General features: G+C 39.9%; 1 protein-coding gene and 1 long non-coding RNA gene across 1 annotated transcript in view; both read left to right on the forward strand.

Moving 5' to 3' along the window:
• The window catches only part of LOC148000579 (uncharacterized), a 63,338-nt gene extending 56,754 nt beyond the window's left edge, over positions 1-6,584 (forward strand). The window contains exon 3 of the long non-coding RNA XR_015640392.1: positions 4,397-6,584. This is a non-coding gene — a long non-coding RNA (uncharacterized LOC148000579). The remainder of the gene's footprint in view (positions 1-4,396) is intronic.
• Erich1 (glutamate-rich 1) overlaps positions 1-19,853 on the forward strand; it is a gene marked incomplete at its 5' end in the record, with an annotated part of 52,793,804 nt that overhangs the window by 28,745,715 nt on the left and 24,028,236 nt on the right.

The raw sequence follows: 19,853 nt of genomic DNA on the forward strand, positions 1-19,853 counted from the left end.
AAACAAGGCACTGCTAAAGTGACTTAGAACCCGATGTTAAATAAGTCATGGGCCTAGGGGAAAATCTAATACTGTTATCCTGATTAAAGAAACATAGAAATAAAAATACTCCTCATGACAAACTGCTATACCCATGAAATCAGTGTCTTCCTTAATCTTTATTAGAGAAGCTTCTTTTTGCAGTTGGTGGACATTAACACAGTGACTCACAACTGGACAGTATGCAGGCAGAGAGAAACTCAGTCTAAAATCAGCTCTGTCTGTCTGTCTGTCTGTCTGTCTGTCTGTCTGTCTCTCAGCCCCTTCCCTCCAGATTCAGGGATCTATACAAAAAATGAGGCATGGAAATTGTAAGAGCTAGAAGAAATGGGTGACTTCAAGAAAACAGGATGGGGGTCACATGTAAACTTACTGAGACTGTGGCAGCCTGTATAAGGTCAGCGATGTGCCAATGCAGATGGAATCTCAGTACTGAGAGAGAAAAGCGAACAGGAGCTTCCATGCCTAACCAAGAAGTTATCGCAATTGATACTGCATAGGGAAAACTCTTCTTCAAATCACTGGCCATATCAACCACACCCCAGGGCCAGTCCCATGCCCAGGAGTAGTTAATCAACACAAAGTGAACTCCAATTCATTTGTTTTTGTGTTCGGGCTTTTTATTTCATTTTTTGTTGTTGTTTTGTCATTTTTCTCCTGTTTATTTTTTTTTAATTTTACTTTTGTAGAGTTTTATTCTTAGAAAGAGAGAAAAGTCAAAGTTAGTGGGTGGGTAGGGAGAAAGGGAGGATCTGGGATGGAAGGTAAATCATGATCAAATATGTAGTATATAAGACTTTTAATGAAAATAAATAAAACCAAGGAATAATTTTAAAAGAACATATCAAAAAGATCAATATAATCCAGTTAGCTTTATTCCACAGACACTGGAATGGCTCAACATCCAGATGTCAATAATTACAATATATCAGTTAAGTGGACTGCAGAGCAGAAATTTTATGAGTACATCAAAAGATTCAGGAAAAATTTTTTGAAAAAAATCAAACATTCTTTCAAAAAATGTCTTGAGCAACTGGATCAGATGGGACATGTTTCACGGTTATAAGTAGATCTATTATCCGTCTATCTGTTTATGTATGATCTAAGTTTATCAATCTCTCTATCTACAGCCATACCTGTGAGTGTGTGTAACCATATCTACATAACTTATATGTAGATATAGAAGTTAAAACCAACATTATATTAATTAGGGAGAAACTCAAAGCAGTTATATTAATATGGGGACCAAGACAAATGTCTACTTTCTCTATTTTTATTCAATGTAGTATTGGAAGACTTGGCTCGAACCTTAAGAGAAGAAAAGCAAATAAATAAAAGATCAATAAGAGGGGAGAAAGTCAAGGAATTCTTATTTGCAGATGTTGTGGTTCTGTATATAAGAAACCCTCAAAACTCTACCAGAAGATTCTAAGAACTTGTTTTGGTAAAACAGCAGGACAAAAAAATTAACAGGCACATTCTTTAGCACTTCTATATAAAAATAAAAAACATATTGAGGAAGAAAACAGAGCAGCAATTCCACTCACAATTGTCTCAAAACCAAAAACCTGGGAGTAAACCCAACCAATGAAGTAAGAGACCTCCCCAGTGGAAATGTTAAAACATTGACGATAGCTGTTGAAGAAGACTCTAGAAAAGCTCCCATGCCCATCGAGTAGAAGAGACAATTTTGAGACGATGTCTACTTAACAAAAACAGTCTACAGATTCAGTGCAATTCCCATCAAAACCCCAATGCCAGTCTTCACAGAACTAGGAAAAAAATTCTCAAAATTCATGTGGAAGCACAAAAGTCTTAGAGAATGAACTTTCAGTGGATCAAAAAGACCACCATGAAAGATTTAAAACACTGAAGTGCCCAGAGGAGAAAGCAGAGAACAGGTAAGGGCTCAATGGGTACGACTCCTAAGGAAATAAGGCCAAGAGTTGACAAATGGGAATTCGTTAAACCAAAACCAGTTTGAACAACACTTTAATTTGCATTTTCTTGGTGGCTGAGAAATTTTTATTGAAAATAAATTTTTATTTTATACAATATAATATGATCACAGTTTTCATGCCCCATCTTCTACCAGAACTTCCCTACCTCCCCACTCTCTCATTCCCTAAACATTGTCCAGTTGTGAGTCTCTGTATTAGTTCCCATCTAATGTTATAAGACAAAGCTTCTCTGATGCTGGCTGTGGTGGCTTGACTAGGAATGGCCCCCACAGACTCATGTGTTTGAATGCTTGGCCCATGGCGAATGGAACTTTTAGGAGGTGTGGCCTTGATGGAGGAAGTTTGTCTTTGGGGGCAGGCTTTGAGGTCTCATGTGCTCAAGCTGGGCCTAGTGTGGCATTTCTCCTTTTGTTCCTTATGGATCAAGACGTAGAACTCTCCACTCCTTCTCTGGCACCACAGACTGGTCTACCTCTGTGTTCCGAATTCCCTTCCCAGTGTACTTGGGAGATACACCCTGGCTAGAACGTAGTCACCAGGACATAGGAACTGGGATATTAAGAACATTGAAGGTTAGCTTCCTGAGTTCTTTATATATTTTGGATATTAGCCCTCTATTGGATGTGGGGTTAGTGAAGATTTTTTCCAAATCTGAAGGTTGACGATTTGTCCTATTGACTATATATCCTTTGCCATACAGAAGCTTTCCAGTTTCATGGGGTCCCATTTATCAATTTTTGATCTTAGAGTGTGAGCCATTGGAGTTCTGTTTAGGAAATTTCTCCCTATGCCAATGAGTTTGAGGCTCTTTCCCACTTTCTCTTCTAGTAGATTTAGTGTATCTGTTTTTATATTGAGGCCCTTGATTGATTTGGATTTGAACTTTGTGAAAGGCAACAAATATGTATCTATTTTCATTTTTTCTACATATTGGAGACCTGGGAGACGAGAGACTCTCAGGACCCAAAGGGAATAATCTTGGATGAAGTGATCTACAGTGGGGAGGGGGAGCTTGTAGAATCCACCTCCAGTGGAGTGACAGGACATCAAGTGAAGGGATGGGGTTTCCATCCCACAGTCACAAACTCTGACCCAGAATTGTTACTGTCTGAAAGAACTACAGGGACAAAAATGGAGAAAAGCATGAAAGAAAGGCGGTCCAGTGACAATCCCAAAGTATGATCCAGCTCAAGGAGAGGCCCAGGGCCCTGACACTGTTACTGATGCTCTGGTGTCCTGGCAGACAGCCAGGAGCATGACTGCCCTTTGAGAGGCCCAACAAGCAGCTAAAAGAGTCAGATGCAGATACTAGCATCCAACCAAAGGACAGAAGCCAGGGATCCCTGGGATTGAATTGGGAAAAAGCCGGAAGAAGCTGATGAGGAGGGCAGCCCCATGGGAAGACCAGCAACCTCAACTGACCTGGGCCCCCTAGATCTCTCAGACACTGAACCACCAACCAGGAAGTATAGAGAAGCTGGTCTGGGGCCCCTTGACACATATACAGCAGAGGACTGCCTGGTCTGGCCTCAGTGAGAGAAGATGCACTAACCCTCAAGAGACTGAGGACCCAGGGAGTGGGGAGGCCTGGTAGGGTGGGGTAGGGAGTAGGGGACATCCTCTTAGAGATGGGGTCAGGGGAGAAGGTATGGGATAGGGATTAGTCAGGGGACAGACTGGGAGGGGGACCAAGTCTGGACTGTAAAAAATGATCAAAGAATAAAAATAAATAAACTTTAGAAAGAAATCATATAATTATACATTTTAATCAGATAAATAAATCATATGGCTCATAATGTTTCCTATAACCACTATATATAAGATACATAATAATTGAGGCTTTATACAAAATAATGCAATATGGATTGAGAGTAAACTTCTTATTTAACTCCATGTATTTCTATATTATTTATTTTCTGGAATAAGGGATATGTGTCATGTATGTAGAAGGTAGGGGAAACCTGCAGAAATCAGTTTTCTATCTCTGTGTTTTGGGGACATCAAACCAAGGCCGTCAGGCTTGACATCAACAGCTTTACTTATGTCACCAACCCTGATCCATACAATTTCTTAAAGAGGATAGTATGTGATGTTGGCTATTGATTTAATTTTCATGTATCAATATTTATACATACATTTTGCATGATTAATTGAAGTGGAAGTTTCTGGTTTCTTTGGAAACACAGTTGTGTCAAGTGATGTTTTTTCTGGAAGCTGTCTTGTGAGAGGATGTCTTGCTGAAGCAGACACATGAGAGGACGTTTTGTTGAAGCAGACACTTGAGATGGCATGTGATGTTTGGAAAGAGTATAAATGGAACACCATAAACAGTGAGAGGTCACTTTTGCATCATGATTCCATATAACACTTTTCTGGTCTTCCCTGATCTTCCCCAGGCTTCGTGGTTCTTCACTTCATAGAGAAAAAATGCATCAAAAACTTTTTTGTGATGTCCCAGTTGATTCTGGCCATGTCTGCTAATTTGATGGAGTCTTGCAGTTTCTGCTGGATTGCACCACTGCTGCTGTTTGGACTGGACTACAATTAAACTGGATTGCTGATATCCCGACAGGAAGAGTAGAATTGCTCCAAAGGAATACTACTAAACAGATCCACAACTCCATCTTCTTATAAATCTTCTTTTTCCCCTACCTGTGGTCAGTGGGCTAGGAGGGAGGTTGAAGTGTTCAAGAACCCTAAAAAGACTTAGAGAAAAAAAAAGGCTGGAGAACATGCTAGGTCCACAGATGCAAGGGCTATGCATGATCAGTAAAGGCTCCTGGCATATATGGAAGGGAAATTAGTACAGGAAGCTAGCTCTGTCAGAGCTTAAGATGGTTCAGTAGAAACTCAGAACCAAGCTAAGCCAAATGGAAGACAAGTGTCTCCAAACTTAACTGCACCAAACCCAACAGGCATATTCTAGTTTCAGAGGTCCAGAAACAAGCTGTTCTAACTCCTCATCTTTTGTCTTTCCCCTGTTTATCTCCATTTCTCTTTGGATTATACTTTTAGTAAGCATGGTGGTGACTTCATAAAAAAGACAATCCCCTAAATTTCTACTTTTTATTTCTTCCCTTTATATTTAGTCATATTTTGCTAATTTCTTTCTCTCCCCCTTTCTTTTATTGACATTTCCCTCAATTTATTTTGCTTCTTTATTAAAACTCCAGTATTCATCCTTTCCAAACTTTCTTGCCTCAGTTATTTTATTCATTTAATATTATACATTTGCCCTAAATAACTTCTATGTTTATAACACACTCTACATCCTATTTGCTATATTCTGTTCTGTGCTCTTTGGTAGTGTGGTAATGAGTAGGATTTAATTATTTCTAATGTATTTCTAATCTGGTTTGATATTGCACCTGTTACAGCAATTTTGTTTTCTCCCAACCTAGTGGTCTTGGAGACTAAGTCTTCTAGAACATACTGCACAATATGATTTCCAAGTAAACAGAAGGCATGAAAGAGCAAGACAATATTATTTAAACAGGTACTTGTGATACTGAGGGACCCTGTATACCAGCATGTGCTTTGATGTGCTAGTAGGCACCACAGATGGGCATTTGTCACTTCTGTCAATGATAAAGGAATTGGCTCCTTTTGGTAGCGTCATCTTCTCTACTTGAGCAATAATGACTTTTGTCTAACCATAAGAATTTAGGGAAATTGACTTTTCTTTGGACCTGATAAATAGGGCTCCCTCAAAACACAACTTCTCAACAAATGAATTCATATGCTAAAGTTGGTAACATGCCAGATAAAGATTTCAATAATTCACTTGTAAAAATAACCAATAATTTCAAAGAACATGTTTTACTTATCAGAGAATAAAGTAATGATATCAATTCAAGTCCTGGAGAAAAAGCTCAGCAACATGGAAGAAACATACTGGACAAAATCAGCAGCTTGTGTGAGAAATGATTCATATAAGTCATCATCTTGAAAAATTATATATAAATATGGAAATTAAAAGTACAGTGAAATGAAAATACATAGACCCAATAGACAACATACAAACACCAACAATAGATAAAACTAATGCAAGGAAAGAGTCTAGGCTGAAAGACAAGATTGATTGATTAATACATTCAGGCATCAATAAAGAGTTCAATAACTATTACTACTATTCTATGAATCTCGGAACATGATTATTATACCCAATCAAAAATCTGTGTGTGGGAGGGAGAAGGAGCAGAATTAAAAACTAATGTCATGGGTATACTGGCTGTTTTTATGTGTTAACTTGACACAAGCTGAAGTTATCACAGAGAAAGAAGCCTCAGTTGAGGAAATGCCTCCATGAGATCCAGCTGTAAGGCATTTTCTCAACTAGTGATCAAAGGGGGAGGACCCAGCACATTGTGGATGATGGCAACCCTGGGCTGGTAGTCTTGGTAGTCTTGGGTTCTACAAGAAAGCAAGCTGAGCAAGGCAGGGGAAGCAAGCTAGTAAATAGCACCCTTCCATGGTCTCTGCATCAGCTCCTGCTTCCTGACCTGCCTGAGTTCCAGTCCTGATTTCCTTTGGTGATGAACAGCAATGTGAATGTGTAAGCTGAATAAACCCTTTCCTCCCCAACTTGCTTCTTGGTCATGATGTTCACGCAGGAATACAAACCCTGACTAAGACAATGGGGAATTTAATGAAACTAGAGCAAAATTTTTTGCTAACACAGGGAAGGAAATGGACATGATTCAGAGCCCAAACAGACGTGCCAGCAAAAAACCTCCATAACATATTATAATCAAGAATCCAAGCATGGAAATCAAAGAAACGATAGTAAAAGTGGTAAGAGAAACACATCAGAATAACCTTACTGCTGCAACAGAAACTCTATCAGTCAAGAACATAGGAAGCAATGTATTTCAAAGCCTGAGAGAAAACAACCAAATATAGCCAAACAGTTTCTTAAATATTGATGAGGAAATAGAGTGAAATGACTGATTGTATTATTGAAAGCTATCTGGATCAATCAAAGTCATGGCCAATATTGTTATTAATTCTTTACGGAAATGCAGTCAATATTAATGCATAAATAAGTACAGGATATATTATGTACAGTCTAAAGTGGGGATGTGGAACTACTGCATATTATCGGGCCAGAGTAAGAAATGAGGATGAGGGAGAGTAATAGTCTAGTGAATACAAAAATATCCACTGATATCATGTATTTATTAAAAATGCTTCATCAACTGGAGCTGGAAAGATGAATCAGTCAATAAGGTATTTTTCCTTCAAATAAATATGTGTCTGAGGCTTTTTAAACTTATTTTTATTGATTCTCTGGGAATTTCACATCATTCACACTCACTTCCCAGTCCTTCCACGCTCTCCCTACCCTTGTGACCCCTGGCTCCGTGCCCTACAACAACCAAAACAAGTTCAATTTGTGTTATCTATACACTCACTGGAAGTTGGTCAAACGCTCAGTGGCCTGCTCTTTAAACAGAATTAAGTCCGTCCCTTCCTGCAACCCCATCAGAAGCCATCAGCTGTGGAGAGGTACAGTTCAGCATCCTTATCACTGTTATTAGGAGTTCTCTATGAAGGTTTCTCGTTCAGACTGTTACTTTTTAGGAAGGGAGGAAAGGGGTAGGGGTTGTCACAGAAGACTTCCATGTCCCTCTTTCTCAACTGTGCTTCTGTAGCCATTGATCTCACTGCCTTCCTTGCTTCCTTGCTCTTTATAGTCAAAGGCAAGTATGGATCTTGGGCTTCCACATGGTTTCCAGTGACAGCACAGACCACAAATACAGCTTTGGTTGCAAGTGGACCAGGGATGCAGACAAGGCCCTCAGAAGCAACTTGGACCACAGACACCAACATGGCTCTAGGCAGTAGTACTGCCTTTGGACACCAGTATGGCCTCTAGCTGCAGCATAGACCACAGGCATCAGCTTGGCCTTTGGTGGTAATGTGGGCAAGAGACATCAACACAGACCCCCAACTGCAATAGGAGCCTGGACCCAGACCTGTCCCTTAGAGGTAGCAGAAACAGGACTATGACTTCAAGTGGCAGCCACGACATAGGACCCTTACTTGAAAATTGATATTGACAGTGGGTTTAATTTTATAAATTGTTTTTAATTTTTGAATTTCAACGAAGGTATGTCATGGCATGCCAGGTGCCGTGGAACTAGATCACCCCAGCATTCCTACTGACACAGCAACACTAAGTATCTGAAAAGCTGAGTTTCAAACATTTTCTGCTTATCTTTTTTTAAAATTTTTTATTAGATTTATTTCTTTACTTACATTTCAAATGTTATTCCCCTTCCTGGTTTCCTATCCATAACTCCCTATCCCCTGCCCTTCCCATCTCCTGCCTTCCCCCTCCCCCATACAGGTATTCCCCCCATACATCCCCCTTACTGCCCCCCCATATTTCCCTGCACTGGGAGTCCAACCTTGACAGGACCAAGGGCTTCCCCTTCCCCTGGTGCCCCAACAAGGCTATTCTTTGCTACATATGCAGTTGGAGCCCTGGGTCAGTCCATGTATAGTCTTTCAGTAGTGGTTTAGTCCCTGGAAGCTCTGGTTGGTTGGCATTGTTGTTCTTATGAGGTTGCAAGCTCCTTCAATTTTTGCAATCCTTCCTCTAATTCTCCCCAGAGGGGTCCTGTTCTCGTTCCGTGGTTTGCTGCTAGCATTGACCTCTGTATTGGACATGCTCTGGATGTGTTTCTCAGGAGAGATCTATATCCTTTCAGCATGTGTTTTTTAGCTTCATTAATCTTATCTAGTTTGGGTAACTGTATATATATGAGCCACATGTGAGCCAGGCTCTGAATGGCCATTTTTCTGTTGATCTTTAAGCAGCCAGGATTGCATAACAACAACAATAGCAATCAAAATTCCACCTAATGTAGGTAGACTAAAGGTTTATATCAAACATGCAACTACCAACCTGACTCAAGATGTTCAGGTCCCAATGCAAAACCAGAAACTGTATTAAAAAAATAAGACAATACATGTCCCTCCTCCACCTGCATCCAGACCATTGATCCTGTAGTAATGTTCCTCTACCAGAATAACTTCCATTAATTGAGACATAGAAATTAAAAGAACAATTATAAGCATATTCAACGAGCTAAATGAGTTTTAAAAGAAACACATAAATACTTGAATGGACAAAGGGACAGGAGTGAATGCTCAGTGAAGTCTAAATAAACATAAAAATCCCACAAATATAGTTCAGAATGAGAAAATTAAATTTAGCAAAGATGTTGAAATACTGAAGAAAACCCAATCTAAAATAAATGTGGAAATGAAAAAAAATCAATAAACAGATAACAAAACTCAGTAGACAGCTTTATCAATGGAACCAATCATGTAGAAGACAGAATATTAGGGCTGGCAGACCAGATAGGTCAACTGCACTAGTTAATGAAAGAAAATAGTAAGTTTTAAAAATAAACCTGGATATATAGGTTCTTTTGGACACCATGAATAGATCAAAGGAGAAGAATTACAGGTCAAAGTCATAGAACAGATCTTCAATAAAACCATAGAAGAAAAATTCCCAAAACTAAGTAAGGAAAGGCCCATTTAGATATATGGTATAGAACACCAAATAGACAGAACCAGAAAATAAACTCCCCCGGTTATACAGCTAAAACACTCATGCACAGAACAAAGAAAGTGCATGTCAGACTTCAATAGAGAGTGCACCAATTACATGTAAAGGCAAATTCAGTGGAAACTCTAAAAACTAGATGAGTTTGGAGCAACTCTATACCCTGAAAGACAGACAGACAGACAGACAGACAGACAGACAGCTTAATAGATAGAAAACCATCTGCCACAGTTGAAGAAAGACTTTTCATGACATATTTAAAACAACAAAAGTATGATGGGAATTACCCTGAGATGAGGTAATAATGTACCTCCTAGAAACCATACAATAACAAGCAAAAATGCTCAGTACCAGATGTGGGATACCTGCCTGTGATGTCTTGTTCAGAGGCTTCTAGAGAAACCTCATATAATAAGGTAAATTTTTCAAATGTTTATTCTCCACGTGTTTATTTGTTTGGCTTTTTAAAACAAATAAAAAAAGTTTCTCTGCAAAGCTTATGTAAGGCAAAGGACACTGTTGTTAGGACAAAATGGCAACCAACAGATTGGGAAAAGATCTTTACCAATCCTACAACTGATAGAGGGCTTATATCCAAAATATACAAAGAACTCAAGAAGTTAGACTGCAGGGAGACAAATAACCCTATTAAAAAATGGGGTTCAGAGCTAAACAGAAAATTCACAGCTGAGGAATGCTGAATGGCTGAGAAACACCTAAAGAAATGTTCAACATCTTTAGTCATAAGGGAAATGCAAATCAAAACAACCCTGAGATTTCACCTCACACCAGTGAGAATGGCTAAGATCAAAAACTCAGGTGATAGCAAATGCTGGTGAGGATGTGGAGAAAGAGGAACACTCCTCCATTGTTGGTGGGGTTGCAGACTGGTACAACCATTCTGGAAATCAGTCTGGAGGTTCCTCAGAAAATTGGACATTGAACTACCTGAGGACCCAACTATACCTCTCTTGGGTATATACCCAAAAGATGCCCCAACATATAACAAAGACACATGATCCACTATGTTCATAGCAGCCTTATTTATAATAGCCAGAAGCTGGAAAGAACCCAGATGCACTTCAACAGAGGAATGGATACAGAAAATGTGGTACATCTACACAATGGAATACTACTCAGCTATCAAAAACAATTACTTTATGAAATTCATAGGCAAATGAATGGAGCTGGAAAATATCATCCTGAGTGAGGTAACCCAATCACAGAAAAACACACATGGTATGCACTCATTGATAAGTGGCTATTAGCCCAAATGATTGAATTACCCTAGATGCACAGAACACATGAAACTCAAGAAGGATGAACAAAATGCAAATGCTTCACTCTTTCTTTAAAAGGGGAACAAGAATACCCTTGGGAGGGAATAGAGAGGCAAAGTGTAGAACAGAGGCAGAAGGAACACCCATTCAGAGCCTGCCCCACATGTGGCCCATACATATACAGTCACCAAACTAGATAAGATGGATGAAGCAAAGAAGTGCAGGCTGACAGGAACCGGATGTAGATCTCTCCTGAGAGACACAGCCAGAATACAGCAAATACATAGGCGAATGCCATCATTAAACCACTGAACTGAGAATGGGACCCCCGTTGAAGGAATCAGAGAAAGGACTGAAAGAGCTTGAAGGGGCTTGAGACCCCATATGAACAACAATGCCAACCAACCAGAGCTTCCAGGGATTAAGCCACTACCCAAAGACTATACATGGACTGACCCTGGGCTACAACCGCATAGGTAGCAATAAATAGCCTAGTAAGAGCACCAGTGGAAGGGGAAGCCATGGGTCCTGCCAAGACTGAATCCCCAGTGAACGTGATTGTTGGGGGGAAGGCGGTAATGCGGGGAGGATAGGGAGGGGAACACCCATAGAGAAGGGGAGGGGAAGGGGTTAGGGGGATGTTGGCCTGAAAACCAGGAAAGGGAATAACAATTGAAATGTAAATAAGAAATACCCAAGTTAATAAAGATGGGGAAAAAAAGACTATGTTTTTTAATAGAAACATAGTTACATTCATTTCCCCCATCACTTTCTTTCCTTCTCTCTCTCTCTCTCTCTCTCTCTCTCTCTCTCTCTCTCTCTCTCTCTCTCTCTCACACACACACACACACACACACACACACACACACACGATTTCAAGATAGCATTTCAACATGTCTTCTGGTCTCGCTTTGATTTTTCTGTTCTTCAACCTTAAAGTCCCACCAAAGTTCTAGGAATGTGGGCATGTACTACCATGTGGCAAAATATATTTTTTTTCCTGGAATACACTCATTAATTTGGAATAAAAGATTTTGTCCTGGTAGTAAAAAAAGGTTTCTTTTTATTGGATATTTTAAATTTACATTTCAAATGTTATTCCCTTTCCCGGCTTTCCATCCATAAGCCCCCAATCCTCTCCCCCTCCCCCTTCTTCTATGAGGGTGTTCCCCTTTTCCAACTACTCCCCTTCCTACTTCCCCACCCTGGCATTCCCCTACACTGGGAGGGGGGGAGGTTCAGCCTTGGCAGGACCAAGGGCTTCTCCTCCCATTGGTGCTCAACAAAGCCATTCTCTGCTACATATGCAGCTAGAGCCATGGGTCTGTCCATGAGTACTCTTTGAGTAGTGGTTCAGTCCCTGAGAGCTCTGGTTGGTTGGTATTGTTGTTCTTATGGGGTTGCAATCCCCTTCAGCTCCTTCAGTCGTTTTTCTAACTCTCCAATGTGGACCCCGTTCTTTCATTTGCTGCTAGCATTAGCCTCTGTATTTGCCATGCTCTGGTTGAGTCTCTCAGGAGACAGCTATATCAGGCTCTTGCCAGCATGTACTTCTTGGCTTCATCAATATTGTATAGGTTTGGTGGCTGTATATATGTATGCGCTGGATCCTCAGGCAGGGCAGGCTCTGCATGGCCATTCCTTCACTCTCTGCACCAAAGTTTGTCTCCATATCTCCTTCTATGAATATTTTTATCCCCCCCCCTTTTTTTTAATTTGAAATATATTTTTTATTTTTCTCCCAAATGTATTCTTTTTTTTTTATTATTAACTTGAGTATTTCTTATATACATTTCGAGTGTTATTCCCTTTCCCGGTTTCCGGGCAAACATCCCCCTCCCCCCTCCCCTTCCTTATGGGTGTTCCCCTCCCAACACTCCCCCCATTGCCGCCCTCCCCCCAACAGTCTAGTTCACTGGGGGTTCACTCTTAGCAGGACCCAGGGCTTCCCCTTCCACTGGTGCTCTTACTAGGATATTCATTGCTACCTATGAGGTCAGAGTCCAGGATCGGTCCATGTATAGTCTTTAGGTAGTGGCTTAGTCCCTGGAAGCTCTGGTTGCTTGGCATTGTTGTACATATGGGGTCTCGAGCCCCTTCAAGCTCTTCCAGTTCTTTCTCTGATTCCTTCAACGGGGGTCCTATTCTCAGTTCAGTGGTTTGCTGCTGGCATTCGCCTCTGTATTTGCTGTATTCTGGCTGTGTCTCTCAGGAGCGATCTACATCCGGCTCCTGTGAGTCTGCACTTCTTTGCTTCATCCATCTTGTCTAATTGGGTGGCTGTATATGATGGGCCACATGTAGGGCAGGCTCTGAATGGGTGTTCCTTCAGACTCTGTTTTAATCTTTGCCTCTCTATTCCCTGCCAAGGGTATTCTTGTTCCCCTTTTAAAGAAGGAGTGAAGCATTCACATTTTGATCGTCCGTCTTGAGTTTCATTTGTTCTAGGCATCTAGGGTAATTCAAGCATTTGGGCTAATAGCCACTTATCAATGAGTGCATACCATGTATGTCTTTCTGTGATTGGGTTAGCTCACTCAGGATGATACTTTTCAGTTCCAATCATTTGCCTACGAATTTCATAAAGTCGTTGTTTTTGATAGCTGAGTAATATTCCATTGTGTAGATGTACCACATTTTCTGTATCCATTCCTCTGTTGAAGGGCATCTGGGTTCTTTCCAGCTTCTGGCTATTATAAATAAGGCTGCAATGAACATAGTGGAGCACGTGTCTTTTTTATATGTTGGGGCATCTTTTGGGTATATGCCCAAGAGAGGTATAGCTGGATCCTCAGGCAGTTCAATGTCCAATTTTCTGAGGAACCTCCAGACTGATTTCCAGAATGGTTGTACCAGTTTGCAATCCAACCAACAATGGAGGAGTGTTCCTCTTTCTCCGCATCCTCGCCAGCATCTGCTGTCACCTGAGGTTTTGATTTTAGCCATTCTCACTGGTGTGAGGTGAAATCTCAGGGTTGTTTTGATTTGCATTTCCCTTATGACTAAAGATGTTGAACATTTCTTTAGGTGTTTCTCAGCCATTCAGCATTCCTCAGCTGTGAATTGTTTGTTTAGCTCTGACCCCCATTTTTTAATAGGGTTATTTGTCTCCCTGCAGTCTACCTTCTTGAGTTCTTTGTATATTTTGGATATAAGGCCTCTATCTGTTGTAGGATTGGTAAAGATCTTTTCCCAATCTGTTGGTTGCCGATTTGTCCTAACCACAGTGTCCTTTGCCTTACAGAAGCTTTGCAGTTTTATGAGATCCCATTTGTCGATTCTTGATCTTAGAGCATAAGCCATTGGTGTTTTGTTCAGGAAATTTTTTCCAGTGCCCACGTGTTCCAGATGCTTCCCTAGTTTTTCTTCTATTAGTTTGAGTGTGTCTGGTTTGATGTGGAGGTCCTTGATCCACTTGGAATTAAGCTTTGTACAGGGTGATAAGCATGGATCGATCTGCATTCTTCTACATGTTGACCTCCAGTTGAACCAGCACCATTTGCTGAAAATGCTATCTTTTTTCCATTTGATTGTTTTGGCTCCTTTGTCAAAAATCAAGTGACCATAGGTGTGTGGGTTCATTTCTGGGTCTTCAATTCTATTCCATTCGTCTATCTGTCTGTCTCTGTACCAATACCATGCAGTTTTTATCACTATTGCCCTGTAATACGGCTTGAGTTCAGGGATAGTGATTCCCCCTGAAGTCCTTTTATTGTTGAGGATAGTTTTAACTATCCTAGGTTTTTTGTTATTCCAGATGAATTTGCAAATTGTTCTGTCTAACTCTTTGAAGAACTGGATTGGTATTTTGATGGGGATTGCATTGAATCTGTAGATCGCTTTTGGTAAAATGGCCATTTTTACTATATTAATCCTGCCAATCCATGAGCATGGGAGATCTTTCCATCTTTTGAGGTCTTCTTCAATTTCTTTCGTCAGTGTCTTGAAGTTCTTATTGTACAGATCTTTTACTTGCTTGGTTAAAGTCACACCGAGGTACTTTATATTATTTGGGTCTATTATGAAGGGTGTCATTTCCCTAATTTCTTTCTCGGCTTGTTTTTCTTTTGTGTAGAGGAAGGCTACTGATTTATTTGAGTTAATTTTATACCCAGCCACTTTGCTGAAGTTGTTTATCAGCTTTAGTAGTTCTCTGGTGGAACTTTTGGGATCACTTAAATATACTATCATATCATCTGCAAATAGTGATATTTTGACTTCTTCTTTTCCGATGTGTATCCCCTTGACCTCCTTTTGTTGTCTGATTGCTCTGGCTAGAACTTCAAGAACTATATTGAATAAGTATGGAGAGAGTGGGCAGCCTTGTCTAGTCCCTGATTTTAGTGGGATTGCTTCAAGTTTCTCTCCATTTACTTTAATGTTAGCCACTGTTTTGCTGTATATGGCTTTTACTATGTTTAGGTATGGGCCTTGAATTCCTATTCTTTCCAGGACTTTTATCATGAAGGGGTGTTGAATTTTGTCAAATGCTTTCTCAGCATCTAATGAAATGATCATGTGGTTTTGTTCTTTCAGTTTGTTTATATAATGGATCACGTTGATGGTTTTCCGTATATTAAACCATCCCTGCATGCCTGGGATGAAGCCTACTTGATCATGGTGGATGATTGTTTTGATGTGCTCTTGGATTCGGTTTGCAAGAATTTTATTGAGTATTTCTGCGTCGATATTCATAAGGGAAATTGGTCTGAAGTTCTCTTTCTTTGTTGGGTCTTTGTGTGGTTTAGGTATATGAGTAATTATGGCTTCATAGAAGGAATTCGGTAGTGCTCCATCTGTTTCAATTTTGTGGAATAGTTTGGATAATATTGGTATGAGGTCTTCTATGAAGGTCTGATAGAATTCTCCACTAAACCCGTCTGGACCTGGGCTCTTTTTGGTTGGGAGACCTTTAATGACTGCTTCGATTTCCTTAGGAGTTATGGGATTGTTTAACTGGTTTATCTATTCCTGATTTAACTTCGGTACCTGGTATCTGTCTAGGAAATTGTCCATTTCCTGCAGATTTTCAAGTTTTGTTGAATATAGGCTTTTATAGTAAGATCTGATGATTTTTTGAATTTCCTCTGAATCTGTAGTTATGTCTCCCTTTTCATTTCTCATTTTGTTAATTTGGAAACACTCTCTGTGTCCTCTCATTAGTCTGCCCAAGGGTTTATCTATCTTGTTGATTTTCTCAAAGAACCAACTTTTGGTTCTGTTGATTCTTTGTATGGTCCTTTTTGTTTCTATTTGGTTGATTTCAGCTCTGAGTTTGATTATTTCCTGTCTTCTACTCCTCCTGGGTGTATTTGCTTCTTTTTGTTCTAGAGCTTTTACGTGTGCTGTCAAGCTGCTGACATATGCTCTTTCCTGTTTCTTTCTGCAGGCACTCAGCGCTATGAGTTTTCCTCTTAGCACAGCTTTCATTGTGTCCCATAAGTTTGGGTATGTTGTACCTTCATTTTCATTAAATTCTAAAAAGTTTTTAATTTCTTTCTTTATTTCTTCCTTGACCAGGTTATCATTGAGTAGAGCATTGTTCAACTTCCACGTATATGTGGGCATTCTTCCCTTATTGTTATTGAAGACCAGTTTTAGGCCGTGGTGGTCCGATAGCACGCATGGAATTATTTCTATCTTTCTGTACCTGTTGAGGCCCGTTTTTTGACCAATTATATGGTCAATTTTGGAGAAAGTACCATGAGGAGCTGAGAAGAAGGTATATCCTTTTGCTTTAGGATAGAATGTTCTATAAATATCCTTTAAGTCCATTTGGCTCATGTCTTCTCTTAGTCTGTCTACGTCTCTGTTTAATTTCTGTTTCCATGATCTGTCCATCGATGAGAGTGGGGTGTTGAAATCTCCTACTATTATTGTGTGAGGTGCAATGTGTGTTTTGAGCTTTAGTAAGGTTTCTTTTACGTATGTAGGTGCCCTTGTATTTGGGGCATAGATATTTAGGATTGAGAGTTCATCTTGGTGGATTTTTCCTTTGATGAATATGAAGTGTCCTTCCTTATCTTTTTTGATGACTTTTAGTTGAAAATTGATTTTATTTGATATTAGAATGGCTACTCCAGCTTGCTTCTTCCGACCATTTGCTTGGAAAGTTGTTTTCCACCCTTTCATTCTGAGGTAGTGTCTGTCTTTGTCTCTGAGTTGTGTTTCCTGTAGGCAGCAGAATGCAGGGTCCTCGTTGCGTATCCAGTTTGTTAATCTATGTCTTTTTATTGGGGAGTTGAGGCCATTGATGTTGAGACATATTAAGGAATAGTGATTATTGCTTCCTGTTATATTCATATTTGGATGTGAGGTTATGTTTGTGTGCTTATCTTCTCTTTGTTTTGTTGCCAAGACGATTAGTTTCTTGCTTCTTCTAGGGTATAGCTTGCTTCCTTATGTTGGGCTTTACCATTTATTATCCTTTGTAGTGCTGGATTTGTAGAAAGATATTGTGTAAATTTGGTTTTGTCATGGAATATCTTGGTTTCTCCATCTATGTTAATTGAGAGTTTTGCAGGATACAGTAACCTGGGCTGGCATTTGTGTTCTCTTAGGGTCTGTATGACATCAGTCCAGGATCTTCTGGCCTTCATAGTTTCTGGCAAAAAGTCTGGTGTGATTTTGATAGGTCTGCCTTTATATGTTACTTGACCTTTTTCCCTTACTGCTTTTAATATTCTTTCTTTATTTTGTGCGTTTGGTGTTTTGACTATTATGTGACGGGAGGTGTTTCTTTTCTGGTCCAATCTATTTGGAGTTCTGTAGGCTTCTTGTATGCCTATGGGTATTTCTTTTTTTAGGTTAGGGAAGTTTTCTTCTATGATTTTGTTGAAGATATTTACTGGTCCTTTGAGCTGGGAGTCTTCACTCTCTTCTATACCTATTATCCTTAGGTTTGATCTTCTCATTGAGTCCTGGATTTCCTGTATTTTTGGACCAGTAGCTTTTTCTGCTTTACATTATCTTTGACAGTTGAGTCAATGATTTCTAGGGAATCTTCTGCTCCCGAGATTCTCTCTTCCATCTCTTGTATTCTGTTGGTGAGGCTTCTATCTACAGCTCCTTGTCTCTTCTTTTGATTTTCTATATTCAGGGTTGTTTCCATGTGTTCTTTCTTGATTGCTTCTATTTCCATTTTTAATTCCTTCAACCGTTTGATTGTGTTTTCCTGGAATTCTTTCAGGGATTTTTGTGACTCCTCTCTATGGGCTTCTACTTGTTTATTTATGATTTCCTGATATTCTTTCAGGGATTTTTGTGTCTCCTCTCTATGGGCTTCTACTTGTTTATTTATGTTTTCCTGGAATTTTTTTCAGGCATTTTTGCGATTCCTCTCTGTAGGCTTCTACTTGTTCTCTAAGGGAGTTCTTCATGTCTTTCTTGAAGTCCTCCAGCATCATGATCAAATATGATTTTGAAACTAGATCTTGCTTTTCTGGTGTGTTTGGATATTCCATGTTTGTTTTGATGGGAGAATTGGGCTCCGATGGTGGGTGCCATGTAGTCTTGGTTTCTGTTGCTTGGGTTCCTGCGCTTGCCTCTCGCCATCAGATTATCTCTAGTGTTACTTTGTTCTGCTATTTCTGACAGTGGCTAGACTGTCCTATAAGCCTGTGTGTCAGGAGTGCTGTAGACCTGTTTTCCTGTTTTCTTTCAGCCAGTTATGGGGACAGAGTGTTCTGCTTTCAGGCGTGTAGTTTTTCCTCTCTACAGGTCTTCAGCTGTTCCTGTGGGCCTGTGTCTTGAGTTCACCAGGCAGGTCACTTGCAGCAGAAAAGTTGGTCTTACCTGCGGTCCCGAGGCTCAAGTTTGCTCGCGGGGTGCTGCCCACGAGCTCTCTGCGGCGGCAGCAACCAGGAAGATCTGCGCCTTTATTCCCCCTTTTAAGGAGAACTGAAGCATCTGCACTTTGACCATCCTTCTTCTTGAGCTTCATGTGGTCTCTGGATTTTATCTTGGGTAATTTGAGCTTTTGGGCTAATATCCATTTATCAGTGAGTGCATACCATGTGGTGTGTGTGTGTGTGTGTGTGTGTGTGTGTGTGTGTGTGTGCATGTGTGCGTGTGATTGGGTTACCTCACTGAGGATATTTTCCAGTTCAATCCATTTGCCTAAGAATTTTATGAAGTCGTTTTTTTTTTTTGCTAGATGAGTAGTACTCCATTGTGTAGATGCACCACATTTTCTGTATCCATTCCTCTGGTGAAGGGCATCTGGGTTCTTTCCAGCTTCTGGCTATTATAAATAAGGCTGCTATGAACATAGTGGAGCATGTGTCCTTGTTGTATGTTGGAGTATCATTTGATGTGGCATTGTAGATAATGAAGTTAACGGATGCGAATTCATCAGTACTTATTCCTAACATGTCTTGTAGGATAATCAAGGATATCAAAGTTAAAGGGACATCTAAGCCTGGTTCTTTGCCACTCCTTACATTAGTTTCTTCAATCATTACTCATGGCACAGCTCCCGAGAGGTCATGGCATTGCTCACAACAGTGTGTCATTCTTGATAGTACAAAAAATTCAGACCTGACTTTCAAGCAGCATTTCTTAGGAATCCTGTTTTCTTCTCTGCATAGCTTTATCAAATTCATCTGTCTCCAGATCCAAAGTTCCACATGACACTTATTTTGATTTAGTGTCTAATTCAGTGCTATTCAAACTTTGACCACACACACTAAAAAATGCTTTAGAATTCCCAATCAAAGAAATAGGGCAGAACGTAGATGTAGTTTATTTTATCTGGACAAGTTTGAACACTCTCTTGTCCCTAAATGTTTGCTTCCTGTTTATTCCTCATTGTGGGCTCTCAGATTTCTACTCTGATTTGCTATCAGATTTGCGTCCGTACCAATTCAAAATGAGTTTTGTTTCATTTCTTCCATTCTATATGTTTTTTCATATGGAATATAATATTTATACTTTCCCAACTTGCTTTTAGTCATGGTGTTTCATCATAACAATAGTAACCCTGATGAAGAC

This window comes from Rattus norvegicus, chromosome 16 (assembly GCF_021556685.1).
Source record: "Rattus norvegicus strain SHRSP/BbbUtx chromosome 16, alternate assembly SHRSP_T2T, whole genome shotgun sequence".
Lineage (NCBI taxonomy): Eukaryota > Metazoa > Chordata > Mammalia > Rodentia > Muridae > Rattus > Rattus norvegicus.